The following is a 15581-nucleotide window of genomic DNA, read 5'->3' as shown; positions in this document are numbered from 1 at the left end:
GCAAATACCCACTTCCACTCACATCTGTGCATTTCCACTCCAGTCAACTGATTTAGGCAACTGTGACTTCAAACAAACATTTTTTTTCTCATTTTCTCAGTTGATCAAAGGATTCATAATGTATAAATGAGCTGAAGAAAATATTTGGGACTATGTGAATTCAAGCCATAAAATATCATGCTGGTCAGCCCTGTGAATGTACTGGACCTCTAAAATGTCTCAAGGAGGACTCCAACATCCCATCTCAAAAATTAGCAGTTATTGTTGCAAATCTTGTTCATAATGAACAATCAAGATATTTTCAATCAGTGTCCACTTCAGTCTTGAATAATTTTCCATCTTTTAAGACTAACTAGAGGTTTTATTTTTTTTTTTATTTTAATAAATTCTAAATATGGTTTTAGAACAAAAATAAAGAATAACCGCAAAATAAAATTTTATTGGGAGCTGGAGAACCCTTCCACAAGTGATAAGTGCCTTTATTCAGTTCAAGGGTGAAGTAAAAGACATTAAAACTCTGGGAGGTCAACACTGCGGTTTTGTTCACACAGACTCATTGAGCTTCAGGCAACACACTAATGTTATAGACACTTTCAACCCTGCTCAGTTTGTTTTCTTTAGTTAATTTAACAGATGTGCATAGTTTGCAATCATGATTTTGTATTTATTCTTAAATAGTCTGAGAGAAGATAACTGATGGTCGGTCACTCCTTCCTTAGGCAAGTCAGATAAAAATTTGTGTGAAAACTTGATATTCCTTTTACTAGCAAAACTGAAATTACAAATGTTCCTTCTCTCCATTCCTCTTCTGCCCCTCTCAAAACTATGTAAAGTACAGGGAAAGAATGACTGTTTTAAAGCATATTCCAGATTTTAAACTATTCTTATGTTTTTGCAAGAAAGAAAAAACAAAGCTATATTTTTTCTGAAGAGTTCTCCACCCAAGTGGGGAATGTTAAATCTTATTAGTGTTCAAATACTGTTAAAGCACAGAGAAATGTTTCCTGCAGAAAAGAATCGCTGTGTGTTTTTCCTTCAGACAAGGCCAAGCCTTGTCAGTATTTGTTAGTTGTCCTTATTGGGATACTGTGTATTTTTAGTATCATTCTGGTAAAAACCAGTACATATCTTTAAGGCATATTTTTGTCAGGATATTCTGATTATTGGAACCTGACTATTTCAGTGGTCTTCTATCCTCTGGCTGAAGAATATCTACATTCTAGCTATCTGTTTTAAAACCAGCAGGACCACTATCCCCTATCTGAAAACCTTTGACACTTGAAATATATTTGTGAAGCTTCAAAGCATCAAAGTAGATGCAAAGTGACTATTAAAAAAGCCATCTCAGAAAGTTTCTGCTGTGACATATACCAGGTACATCAAATATTCAAAAAGCAAGGAAGCAAAATAAATCAACATCATGATATAAAATGATGGCATGTCATTTAACAGAAATATAGAAACAATGCAGTATCTCTGTCCATAAAGCCATCAGTGGGTAAATACTGTATTAAAGGAATGTGCTTCCTTAGAAATGCATTTCTGTTGATCTAAATATCAGTGTGTGTGTCAGTGTGTAACTCATTTCACCCTTAAATTTTTCACTAAAACACATGCTGTCAATTAGACATACAAGCATACCCATGAGAGCCTCTTAACTAAATCAGTAACTGATAACTAATAACTAAAACAAATTAAAATTGTGTAAATAGAGGAACAAAAATCAAACAGCAGAGCAGTTCCATAGGTTGTCCTTCCTCCCTGATCTACGTCCTCCAGCCCTTTACCATTCGTACAACGAGCCAGGAATTTGATGTGAGAGGTGCACTGCTGTCGAGGCCAGCCTGGCTGGATGTGGCATCACCCTCCCCTCCTGGCAGAAAGCTGGTGTGTGTTCACCACATCCTGTTCCCAGCAGCTCTGCCTCACCATGCTCTCCATGACTATGCTCAGGGTCTCCCATTTTCCATCTTTTCATGAATTATAGTTTCCAGCCTTCATGTGGCTGTTGCTTATCAGTTTATAAATTCTTGCTCTTGTGCTACTAAGGTGTCCTCTCCTCCCTCTTTCATGCCATTTTGATGGCTTAGAGGAAAGTCATTAGACAACCACTATAACAACTATTGAAAGGAGGGGTGCAATGAGATAGGGCAATGTCAGGGCCCTGGGTGAGGTGCAGAGACTCTACAACCTCCCTGCCCCTTCTAGGGCCACAGCTGCTTGTGGTCTGAGCCAACTCTGCTACGCTGCAACCTTGGGTGAGACTTTTGTGAAACAAGTGTGTGAGAAAGGGCTGTGAGAAACCTCATCTGGGGTCTCCCCATTTTGGCTGCATATGAGTATCATTTGGAGAGAGAGAGACATTGTTTTTGTCACCAAACCACAGATGACTGAAGATGGATGAAGTTTTCATGGTGCTATACAGGAAAGAATATTATATGAATGCCAGTTCCTTCTGCAGTTTTGTTTGGTGAGTCCACCAAAAACAATTGGTAACTATTCATCAGGAGCATTGCAAATATAGAATAAATGTCAAGAGATTCATATCAAGACAGGATCAGGTGTTCTCAGACTATCACTTGTCTAACTTCTTCTTAGAAATCTGCTATTGATGTTCCATGACTTTCTTCAATAATCCGTTCCAGTGCTTTAGTGTTTTTATAATTAGAATTTATCTTTGAGAGAATTTTACCTAAAAATTTCTTAACTGCTTGTTATTAATTCTCGCTTTATTGTCCGATGACATAGTAGATACATAGCATACCAGTATTCTCTTTATAAAGAGCTTTTTGTGTACTGAAAGTACACCATAATCATCCCCACCTTCTCATTAAAAGACTAAAAACATTCCTTTAACCTTTTTCATAAAGTGTGTTTAACAGCCTCAGCATTTTCAATGATATTTCATGAAATATTGGTGATTTGTCTATAACCTTCTTAAAATAACATTTCTAAAACCAGACAGAATGCCCGACATGAGGTCTCAGAAATCCTAGCTAGAATGGAAACATTAGCTAAGTTTTCTACAACTGTTTTTTTGTCTTGCAAACAGAATAGCCCAGAACAGAACTTGACTTATTTTTTTCAAAGGGCAGATATCTAGATCATAAGTCAAAACTTTGCCTCTTGGTTGATGGGATGTTGGGTGTTTTTTAAAAGGCCAGGTTTTGGAAGTTAACTTTCAAATCATCCACCATACTTTAGAATGGTTTAGAAATCTCTTCCCATTATAAAGTTGTGAGCATTTTCTCCTTCCTGCAAGTAATTTTCTGTGCTCACCTTGTCTGAGGTTTGGTTTTTTCACTAATTATGGATAGTTCTGCCAATTTGTCTAGGTTGTGTTTTATTCCAAACTTTCCATGTTTTCTTTCAATTTTCATCCAAAACTTTGATGTAATTGTAGAATTAAAGAATAGTTTACATTGGAAAGTACTTCTGCTCCCACCTCTTGCGGGAGCAAGAGCATATTCAAAGTTAGATGACATTTATCAGGGTCAAATTCTGAATAAATCCAAGGATGGAGATTCCACAACCTCACTGATCAACCTGTTTATTTTTGACCATGTTTATTGTGAAAAAAATTCACTCATATTAAATAAGAATTTTCTTTGTGGCAGCATGAGTCCCTTAATTGTGCATCTCGCAGAAAATCCGACTATATCTAAATACAATCTTTATTCTATTATCTAAGTCATTAATTAAAATAATCAGTAGAACATGGTTCATCCCAGATCCAAGGTATCTCTTGAAATATTCTTCTAGTCTGATGTGGCATTGCTGGTAAATACTTGGTGAGGTTTTGTAATGAGTTACACATGAGCTTAATATATTTATAGTTTAGTCTTGAGCATACAATATAGGACAGTATCAAAGAATTTGCTAAGATAAACCTCATCTGTTGTTTCTCTTAACCATGAGATCAGTTCAAGTCTGACTGCAACTAAACTTACAAATCCATGTTGTTCTGATATTCCTGAAGGTTTAAAAAAGCTAAATTGCCTTATCATATATCAGAAAGTTCTGATGCCCCCAACCCTCTTTTATTATATTGATTTTTCTGAAGTCCCCTTGGACATCCCACATTCTTTATGCATTCTCAAGGATAATAGTTCAGGTTTTTCATTTCTTCTGGGACTGAGAATGAGTATAATCAAACTAAATTGAGTACATTAAATTTAATTAATATTTTTCTAAACAATTCTTTCCTCTCATATTCTCTTTCTCAGAAATATGCTAAGCTTCAGACCCTAATTTTATTTATTTATTAATTTACAAAAAACTAAAGGGTAGAAAGTTATGAATATTTCTGCCTTCTCTATGAAATTCCTAATTTGCTTTCCTTCCCAGTCACACGATGGAACTGTCTTATTTTTATTTCTAATCTTTTTATGGAACCTTATTTTTGCTGCTTCTATTTTTGTTGCCTACAATCCATTTCCATACTGTCCATTTTCATTTTTAGTCTTACCTGGTGGTTGTGGTTTTGTTTTTTTATTTCTATATATTTATTTTGATTATGAGCCTTTTCTTCTACTTCTTGTAAAATATCCTCTTTCTTTCAGATAATTAGAAAGTTTTTGTAAACCATTAGCTTTCCTTTCTCTTTTATGCCTCAGAATGTCTTAGAATATATAGATTGCTCTTGTGCTTTTAGTACCATGTATTAAAGATGCAAATTTACCTTTTGTTCCTCAGATTCTTCCTCAAAGATCATTTCTACTAATCCCTGAGTGTGCTGAATTCTGTTCCTTCCATTTCCTGCTTTCATTCTTTCCTATTATTAGAGTCACAAATGCTGTAACTTCATGGTCACTTTTCCATTCTCAGACATTCTCTGAGGTTTTGGTAGAGATTAGATTTAATGTTAAGAAGTTAACCTGTTACGAGTAGATAGACAAATGTCATGAGTTTGAGACCGTGCCCTTGTAAATTTCACAAATGAGTCAGCTAAATTTTCCCAGCAGCACTGCTAGAAATGCATCTCTTTCTTCTTCTCCAGCTGACAAATGGATTGCTAAATTTGATTCAAAACTGTCAGTGATGTTTCTTTAACTGGATTTTGCACTATATAATCCAAGGAATTGAAGCAGATATTTTGCATGGAACCTTCACCCAGAAAATTATACTGTTAGCAGCTCATCTCTGAATAGTTCAGAGAGATGGAAAGACATGTTGGGAAGAATAGGAGAAAAATGTTTTCCCCTCCAAATCTAGTTTCTCAGTTTTTTAATTAGGGAAGTGCTTCAGTGCAAGATCTGACATTAATCAAACTAGTGTACCTATCTGTGCATTGCTTATATAATCATTACCATGGTATATTGCATCAGCTGCCTTGAAGGTATGAAACAGATGCAAATCTACAAAATATATGCACATTTATTTGCCATTCTTAAAATATGCACTTGGGCTAGATCCATTAAGGTGCACAGCACTTAATTCTTGCTGACATCAGATGTGAGGCTAGATACTTTAAGGAGTTAGGCTGTATGAGCCCAGTTCTCCACTACTTCTGACCTTAACTTTACTAATAATCATGTAAAGGACAGTCAGTCATCACAAGTTGAAGCAGTGACTACTTCTCGCTGAGTTAGATTGGCATGACCATGAGTGACAGGATGAATAGCTGCAGTGCAGGATCAGCTGCATAACAGGTATGTTCCATGAGCATTATTTACACTTCCTAGTTCATGGTTGCATGATTAAAGTGAGTGTGCAAAAAAAAAAAAAAAAAAAAAAAAATCACTTTAGATATCATTACAAACCTAGGCAGTGTAAATGGTAAACTCTGGTCTGAATTCAGTCAAGTATATTTTAGTTGGATTTTGCCCGGATTCCAGACTCGGTGTATCCTACACTCTCACTGGATATCCTGCATTTCTGAGCCAAGGGAAACAGAGCTCAAGCTTTTGTTCCTGTTGAGCAGGTCTTGGCAAGCAGATTTCAGTAAGTCTGAAGTGAATGCTCTTATTAAGGCTGTTTATAAGTCTTTAATAAATAAAACATGTTTATGAGACCTATTGTATTCCTACTTTTAACTTGACACAGTCGCTATTTCACTTCCCTTTTCTCTTTCTGCAGCAGAAACAGTATCCAAGTAACTGTAGCTGTATCTACTCTAAAACCAAGATTACAGTTTGAAGTCTGTCTTTTCATAGGAAGTAGCTTCTCACCTTTGAAAATCCCAGAGACACTTTCATGAACCTGCATTTATTTACTCCTATCTATGCAAATCTGTTGTTAGGTTTATGCCTTAAAACAAAGATAATCCATCCTCCCTAATTATCAGAATGAGAAACATCAAATGCAGAGGTCATATGCCCCACCCGAGACAGAATTTTCTGATTTAAAACAACTGGTAGAAATTTAGCTTGATGACTGATAATATAGTTTCAAGATAACACTTTATCAAAGCATGACAGCAGCTGTGAAATCTCAGAGTTTCTCCTCTCTCCTCTATGACACCTTGATAAGGCAATTACAACATAATTACCTTAGCAAGTGGCATTACAGGAAATTATTGTCATTCTCCTGTTAAAATAACACATAATCATCAGTGAGTGAATTCTAGAATCCCCAATCAGCATCTGATTAACTGCAGCTAACTCAGAAAAGAGTGTAATAGGTGGGCAATAATTGACAAGTTACTAGAAAAGGCAAAAATATACATATATACAAATACATAGAGCTATATAGACATCTTTGGGGGTTGAGCTTACTGTTTACCTGCTTTGTAAAACAGCTCTCTTCAAAGCTTTTATTATTATCTTGCACGTAGGAAGAAAACCCTAAAGAAGGTTATTTAAAAATACTCAGGTAAACAGCCAGCTTAATTTAAAAAATACTTGTCTTATTTGTATTTAAGTGACCCTACTTGTGAACCTGCCTTACATTTCTGTGCTTTTCCTCTAGTTTGCTGCATGATCATGTAGATTCCTTCACGGTAGACTGCACCTTGCAATTTATATTATTAAGTTCTATGACACCACTTCCAGTTTCATGTCATCTTCATAAAAGGTTATGGATTCTACTTTTCCATCATCAGCTGGCTTCTTGGGTAGAACTCTACTACAGTACTGAGCTACACTTTGAAATATCATTAAAAATTATTTTTTTACCCATTATATGCTAAGCTCTACTTACAAAGCTGATGCAAAATAACATTAGCTATTACAGGATATGTTCTAATTCTACTAACTGTAAAATCCAATTACTCTTCAGTGTACAGAAAATATTTTCTAGATTACATATTTTCATGATTTAGTAAGAAAATAAACAAAATCTCTGCCCAAACCCCAAAAGCAAACCTTACACCATTATGATCAATGTAATGTTATAAATATTTGTTCTCTAGAAGTCAACTACAGGGCTCAGACTCTGAACATGTGTATGTGTAATCCATAATTAATTTCCATACCTTAATTGTTTGAGAAGAACAAAACAGGGGGGCATCAAAGATCAGAGCAGCATGAATTTATTTAAATAGCTACATGGCTCTCATGTTTAAGTACGCATCTGTTTTACACACTCACACACATGCAAAAATGGGGTAGATGTCTGTCTTCATAGGCACCCAAAGGCCTTGTTCAGAATCCCCTCAGTACAGCACTGTATACCTCACTGCTAGGCTTAGTGGGTTCATAAAATTGGGGTGACTCAGCCTGCAGTACTTATTGTGAAAATCTGCCAGAGGAAGAGATAATGTACTTGTTTCACCTACTATTTACTAGTGAAGCATTCATCCAGGATAAACATAATCATAGTTAAAACACCAGACAACAGAACTGTTGAGAAGGCTCCTAAACTCTGCTCTTGAGACTTGTTCATTTTGACATTAGATATCTGAGTACTTATTGGGATCAAGCCATGCAAATCTACCAGCATCTCCAGGTGATCGTTATGTGTTACAGGCTCTGCTTTGATGAGATTAGTGTTTTTCTATTTGATAGGTTTCCTTATTACTGTGCTTGTTTTAACAAATCTTCTGCATTATTTACTGTTTTACACAAGTCTGAAAACTGGGATAGGGAACTAAGTTTCACAGTGGGATCCTAACAAAGACAGGCACTTCAGTGTTTTAGAGTTAGAGGTTAGGATTTCTCTTACATTTACCTGTCAGTGAAATGACATCTAATTTAAGTCCCTCATCAAGACTTGTTGTGAGGTCAATGGAAGCAGATAGGCACCTCTCTGAGACACCTACCTTGGGATGAGGTGAACTTTTAAAAGGCTAAACTTAGGTAAGGACTGGTGTATCCTATCAGAAATCACTTTTTTTTTCCTTATCACTGGCTTACACTATAGTGAAAAAGGTCATCTCTCAAGGGAGAAAGTGAAATCCAAGGATGGGTTATTGTCTTACATAAGGTTTATTCCTGGTGTTACAGAGCTGCAAAGTGTGACTGTGAGAAATTGCTTACACTTCCCATGATAGTGCCTGAATATTTCTGTATGTGTCCTGGTTTGAGGGGTTTGTTTTTGTAGCAGGGGAGGGGGTCACTGTTGTGACCCCTTGTGTGAAGCTTCTCAAAGCTCCCCCAGCTCCAAGTCAGACCTGCCTTTGCACCAAGGCTGGGCCAATTAACAATGGTGGCTGCACCTCTGTGATAATGTCTTTAAGAAGGGGAACCTGGGAGGAGGAGTGGGAGTTGTGAGGAGAACATCTGTGTGAACACTGAGAGCAGTAGAAGGAAGGAGGAGGAGAAGGGGGGAGAGATGTGCCTGAGCAGAGGCTCTCCCATATCCTGTGGTGAGACGGCAGGGCCAAACCCCCTGCCACCCATGGAGGTCCACAGTGGAGCAGATGCCGATCTGCAGCCTGTGGGGGGCCCCACACCAACCCAGGTGACTGCACCCAAGAAGGCCAGGACCCCATGGGAAGACGCCTCTGCTGTTGAGTTTGGCTCTGGGAGGATTGCAACACATGGGGGTGACCCACACGCCGGTGGGAGGGACTCATGTCGGAGTTGGTTTGTGGAGGACTGTCTCCTGTGGGAGGGGGACTATGCTGGAACAGGGGAGGCATGCCAGAAGTTCCCCCCCTACGAGGAGGAAGAAGTGACAGGACTGACAACACCCCCCATTCCCTGTCCCCTCGCCACTGGAGAGGAGGAGGAGGTAGAGATATTGGGAGAAAAACTGAGCCCAGGAAGAAGGGAGGGGTGGGAGAAGGTGTTTTCAAGATGTGGGAATGCTTCTCATGGTCCTACTCTGTCTGTTAAGTGTTGCTGTTGTTAGTGTCTGTATTAAATTTATGTTCTTTTTTCTTCCCCTAATGAATCTGTCTTTTGCCTGTACCTTAAAGGATGAGATCATCCCTCTCTGTCCTTATCTCAAGTTCCAGGATCTTTTGCTTTTCTCCTTTCCAGCACTGGGGGGGAAGAGGGGAGTGAGCGGCTGTGTGGTGCTCAGTTGACCTCTGAGCTCAAACCACAACCAAAGTGTTTTCAAATGCACCAAGCAAAACCATACTTAAGTGAATGCTGTTTCTTTTCTTTTTTTTTTTTTTTAATGAATCTGAAATATTAATTTATTGTCACAGGTATTACTCTACTAAAAAAAAATCCTATTTTAAGTTTAAAAATACATCTTTAATAAACTTCATAGCAGGTAAAATTATTTTAGGTGTTCCTCAACAGTAGAATTTAAATAATCTTTCTACTTAAAATAGTGGATAACTGTTGGTTTGGGAAAAGAACAGGACTTATATTTTTAAGTTGTATTAAGAGAGTGCTCTCCAAACCAGTGAGTCAAGTTTTCTTGTAAATGTGAATGTGGAGGCTGGCAATGCTTCTGAATTTGCTCTTGTATGAGATTTTGCTTTAATGGGGATTGCTTGTTACTTTGCTCTTGTCAAAATAAACATCAAAGTGTAAAAGGACAAACTGTCATGTTTAGAATAAAGAATATAACTATCCATGCATATGCGGTAAGCTGTGTGAACAAAAGTGCAGCTGGTGAGAGAAATGATGCAAAATTGATGGTGCCTTTGGAAGCTCCAAGTGAAAAACTATTAAATATGATCCAAGGTCATAGCTTTCTATGTACAGAGGAAATGATACCAACACAAAAAAGAACTTTGGCTGCTGTAAAGCGCCCTGTATTTAGAATGAATGTGTCTTTAAATAAAAGCTGTTATGATTAATTACTAGTTAAAAGCCCTTCCTATCTCCATTTTGAGGAACTTTCTGTTACATTTCGTAGTCAAATATGAAAAAATAATTTTCACAGAGACTGAATCTTTTGATTTCTTCTAAAATTGCCAAGCCATCCATTTTCTCCTAGAAAAACATGATTAAAGATTCCTGGAATGGAGACTGTAAGATCTTCTATCCTATAAAATCCTTAGTTCATGACAGAATTTTGCAAAAGCCAACTTCCTTCTATGCCTACGTAGCAACCTTCCCCAACTTCACAAAAACCTGTATATGTAAGGCCCCTCAGATTTGAAAAATCTGGATTAATGAGGTCAATATTTTGTCCCGCCTCCAAGAGTTAGGTTAATCTTTTGTTTTAATATCTACAGTATTGAGAGATAGATAGTAGGTTACAAGTATACAGGCAAGTGTGAGGAGGAAAAGCAAGGCTGCAGTAGAGGAGAGCTCTTCATATATCTAGAATGGGAAGGGGAACACCTCCACATAGTTAAGTAAATCTGGAGGCTCATCCAAAAATTAAAGCTTGGTGCTTGCTCCTAGAGGTTCTTTCACTGAAAGATCAATCTAATGAAAAATGTGGAGGTATGCTGTTGGAAAAAAAAAAAAAAAATCTGTTTAGGGAAAATAGATTTGAAAATGAGAAACTTAAGAAAAACCTTTTTCAAACTTCATTTGCTGACTCCTTTTAAAAACAAATTTGCTGTGAATGAGTCATGGCCATTTGAGTCAATTAAATCTATTTGCTGTGGTGAGCAATCCACCATATACACCTACTGAAAAGCTATTTTAATTCCACGGATAACATCAGCAATGTAATTATGGCTAACTAACTCCAACCACATATCCAGATTTCTTTACCCGCATGATTCCATGATCCCTGTTTCAGAGGTAAATAGCTCTGGTATTGTTGGTATTTTTTTAAAGAATAAAATAAGTAAAATACTCATCAGAAAGAACAACTAGAAATCATGCAGAAGGCAGTTTGTAAGATACTTTTTGTGATGAAACCCCCGTAATGATCAGTAGTGTTGAAGCTAATTTAAATAGGATTAATTGAACTTTCAAGAACTTATGCAATCAGAAAATTCAAGATGCTTTGTATTATAAATTTATCACTCAATGAGATTTTTAGTATTGTGGAATACTTTTTCTGGGGTGAAGCTGTTGCATAAGTGTATTGAATAAAAGTTCTGCTTTTAGATCAAGACAATCAAAATGGTGAGCACATGTAAGAGTCTATCTGGTATGAATCAGTATGGATCTGAACACGAGTTAGGTTTTTTTACATGGCTAAATTTTTAGCTCATGGAGTATAATATAATACAAAATAAGATAAAGACTACTAAAAGCTGATAGCTATTTAACCAAAATTTAATCTTTGCATAATAAATAAATGCCAGTGCTGAAAATCCCAGAAGTGTTTCCACATACAAAATTGTGTTTTAATGTCAAGGAAAATTGTCAGTTAACTGAGCAGCATCAATTCTTATTTTTTATTCTGTAACATGCAATAACGCATATGCTAATTTAAAGAATGTTGTTCAAAACTGTCTGCAAAATCACTTATTTTTTTCTTTGTTATTAGGAGGAAAAACATTGATTCCCCATAAAATGTTTTAATGAAAATTTCTTTAACATATGATTTAACAGCATTACATGTGTGCTTTTAATGTTGTCTCCATAACATGTGAAATAAAAAGCCTTTTGAAAAGACTTATGAATCGTAAAAAAACTGTATTAGCCTATTGTGATCTGTGATGAGCCAACATTTTCCATATAATCATGTACACCTCTGATAACAAAATAGGAACCAATAAAAATATCATTGTGTGGGTGGGCTGACTGCAATAGGTCATGATAGAGATTATATTAGAAAATGTCCCCACATAGGTGTTAATTTCATTTTATTTCATTTGCACATTTATTATATTTTAAAGAAAATTAATTATACAGTACTGAAAAACAGGGCTAAAAATATTATAGAAAGAAATAACTATATCTGTTATGTATTAACAACATCACACTACAGTTTGAAGTTTCATGTCAGTATAACTTAAAGTTATTCTAGATTTTCACTTGTGTTACTGAGGGGATTTTGTAAAATATGTATAGCAGAAACATATTTGCTTCCTAATCAATTTTCCAATTATATTATGTGGATGTCTATCAGCTACTATGTTAAAAATTATTAAATTTGTTATTGTTGTAAATTAACAACTAGGCCATTTCTATAACTCATAAATCATAAGGTTGTTCATAATGTGAATCAGTCTGCATGCACTCCTATACACCTTTTCTTGGCTATTTCAAATTTAATTTTTTACAGTCTATCATGCTTTTTCCTTAGCTTTTCATGTCCATTGGCAAATAATACATACAGTACCAATATGTAGCAAACAATGCCAGACTTGACCTATACTGTTTGCACAGAAAAGGAAGGTGAAATTTTTGTGTGCTTTTATTCAGCATAAAGTTTATTTTCACTGGCACAAAGGGATTTTTACATCCATTTCTCTGACAATGTAAAAAGTCTTACAACCTGTAACATTTCATTATATGCTATTTCAAAAGACTAATACATGGGCCTTTGACAAAGAGTCTTGTTATTCTACTGCAATTCTGTAATGGTAGAACAAAAAACACTTTGCGTGTTTCAACATATCTGATGGTACTGAAGGACATAGTGTCCAAAAAAAGCATCCTCAAGTTCTTGTCTTAGCACTCCAAAACATATTCTTTAAAATAAGGGGGAAAGTACCTGGCTGCACAGTGCTGGGTAAGATTGAATCACTGTGTAAACCACAAATGCTCCAAAACTTCTTAGTCACTAAAAAAATTCTTTGACTAAATAGTCATAATCAAATACTTAAATAATTACAAATGGAAGCCTCCCTTCTGTTCTTTCCAATCTCTCGCTTCCCAAAACAAATAAAAAAATTAACTCAGGAAAAATTCTAGCTGGAAGTGAGCAGGATGTTTTATAATGGTAAGTGCTGTTTACGTCAAGATAAACTGGAAAGGCAGAAAAGATAATGAAAGAAGGCATCTCTGCAGAGCTAAAACACAATGAGCAAGATAAACTCACTGCACAAGTGGTTGAATTCTTAATCAGGGTGGTTTTGTATCCTGTGGTCAGTTTCTGGATAGATGTATGTTATGTATACCATTCAATAACATAAGTAGTATTTCTTACAAATTGTTGAAGAGCCGCCAACTCTTTAAACTTGGCATCAAGGTGAATTATATACCAGGTGAATTGATCTCATCTAACCAGTTCTTTCTTGCTCTTTTAAGATACATTTTACATTTTCAAAATAAATATATATCAAGTCATGGGTTCACCCTGCTAGCAGCTTCCATTCACTACCCAGTATACTTTTATATACATGCCAACACTTTGACGTACAGTTCTGGTTGAAACAGACTTCACAAAGCTACTCATATGTTAAAAATAGAGTCCACAATGAAGGATTTTCACTGAATTAAAGAAAAGTACTCACCACATTGACAGAATGTATTTACATCATCTCTAGACTGGTGGCCTTATTTTAGGGACTCTTTTTTCCTTTTTACCTTAACTCCAGATGAGCTAAGGTATTGGTTTTAAAAACTATCTTTGTTCAAATGGCAGCAGAAGTCCACAGTTCCTGGGATCTTTCATTCAACCTGCATTGCAACTCTCTTCTTAAATGCATTTTACTTTCAGCTTAATATGAACGTTAACTGAACTCTTCCTTTCAGATCTGTGCAGCATTAGACGAATCTGAGGATAGCCATAACACCTTTCCTTAGATTTGTGCTGAATCTCTAACTGTATCATAGTTAAAAATAGCTACAATCATTTATTTTATTCATTTTATGCTACATCAATGTATCTCTTATAGAAAATCACACTTGTGCTTGAATATATAAAGAAAAAGAAGTCTTCCTGTTGAACATCTTATCCATAAATATTATCCTTTTAAATGAATAGAAGTTTGGTCTATGATTGAAGGCTCATAACCCTTCTTTCTCACTCATGACCACGTTGTCTTTTATGTTCTTGATCCATGGCAATAGCAAAGCTGTTTAATATTATTGTTGTAAGATCAGAGTCAGACCTCTAGAAGAAATTTTCTTCTTATATTTGGAGCAGGTGAAAGAGGAAAAGAAAAGCTAGTTTTAAGGACCAAATTACATTTCAGGAAGCTTTTCTTTCTGTTATCAACCAACCCAACACATGAAATTTCATGTCTCAGTTCACCAGTTTTTAAAGTTGATTGCTAATATGGATTCCACCGTCAGAGTTAGATTTTATAAAGCTGGATTTAAACCTTCAACAACAACTTAACTATATATGTGTTTTATAAATTACTGAAATCTTAGATAAAGGAGGTTCTGATCACTAAATAATCTGGCAAAACTGTACAGTAAAAACCAGATAATATTTACCTCAAGCAGGACCCAAGAGCCTCAGCTAAGACTGGGATACATAACACTTATCACTCTTACAGGTTGTAAGAGACTAAGATGTGCATTGCTTTTGAAATGTGTTGATGTCTCCACAAACATGGAAACCTAGATAAACCAGCTTCACTGTTTCTTTTCAAGTAAAAAGGGTTTACTCATAATATCACAGAGTTTATGCCATTTATTTTTAACTTCAGAAAAAAGTATGAGCACTCTCTAAAAGTCAGCATCCTTAGTCAAAGCACCTTGAAATTATAAACAGGTGATGATAATTAACAATTATCATCTGTAAAGAATTGTCTAGGGTATTCACATTACAGATCCTAATTCCCCTTGATTGCAAGCTGCTAGGAAATTATACGGATTTTTTTAATTCTTTTTAGCAACAAAATTTTATCATTGATAGGATGGTGAAGGATCCCCAAATCCTAACTAAGCAAGACCAGATTTTTAAAATTACCATGAAATAGATAGACTTTCAAGGATGCTTAGAATCTATTTATCAGTTTCAATCCCTTTCCCTTTTTAGTAGAAGCTGAACACTTCTGAAAAATTGTCTATTTTGTTATAAGAATTCAATACTTAATAGTTTACAAACTGGAGGTTGCTGCTGAGTTGCCTTTTTTATTTAGTTTGGTCTGAGTTTATAAAAAATTCCTATTGATACCTTCACTTTGGATAGTCATCAAGCTTTATATTTGGTATGTTCTGAACATATACATAGAGAAAAAAAAAAAAGGAGGAATCATGATTCATAAAAGAACAAATGCTTCAAAATCTTTTGGGCATAGAAGGATAATTGACCTCTACTTAAAATCAGATACATGTAGAAAATATCTACATTTTATATGGAAACAACACTGAAGGACTAACCAATGCAAATGTAATGGATGTTGCCAAGACAGTGATAGACAAGACCTAGAAAGGGAAATAAATAAATTTCTATACTGCAAAACCTGTTACTTTCTTCCTGATCTT

This window comes from Strix uralensis, chromosome 1 (assembly GCF_047716275.1).
Source record: "Strix uralensis isolate ZFMK-TIS-50842 chromosome 1, bStrUra1, whole genome shotgun sequence".
Lineage (NCBI taxonomy): Eukaryota > Metazoa > Chordata > Aves > Strigiformes > Strigidae > Strix > Strix uralensis.
This window is presented reverse-complemented; position numbering follows the sequence as displayed.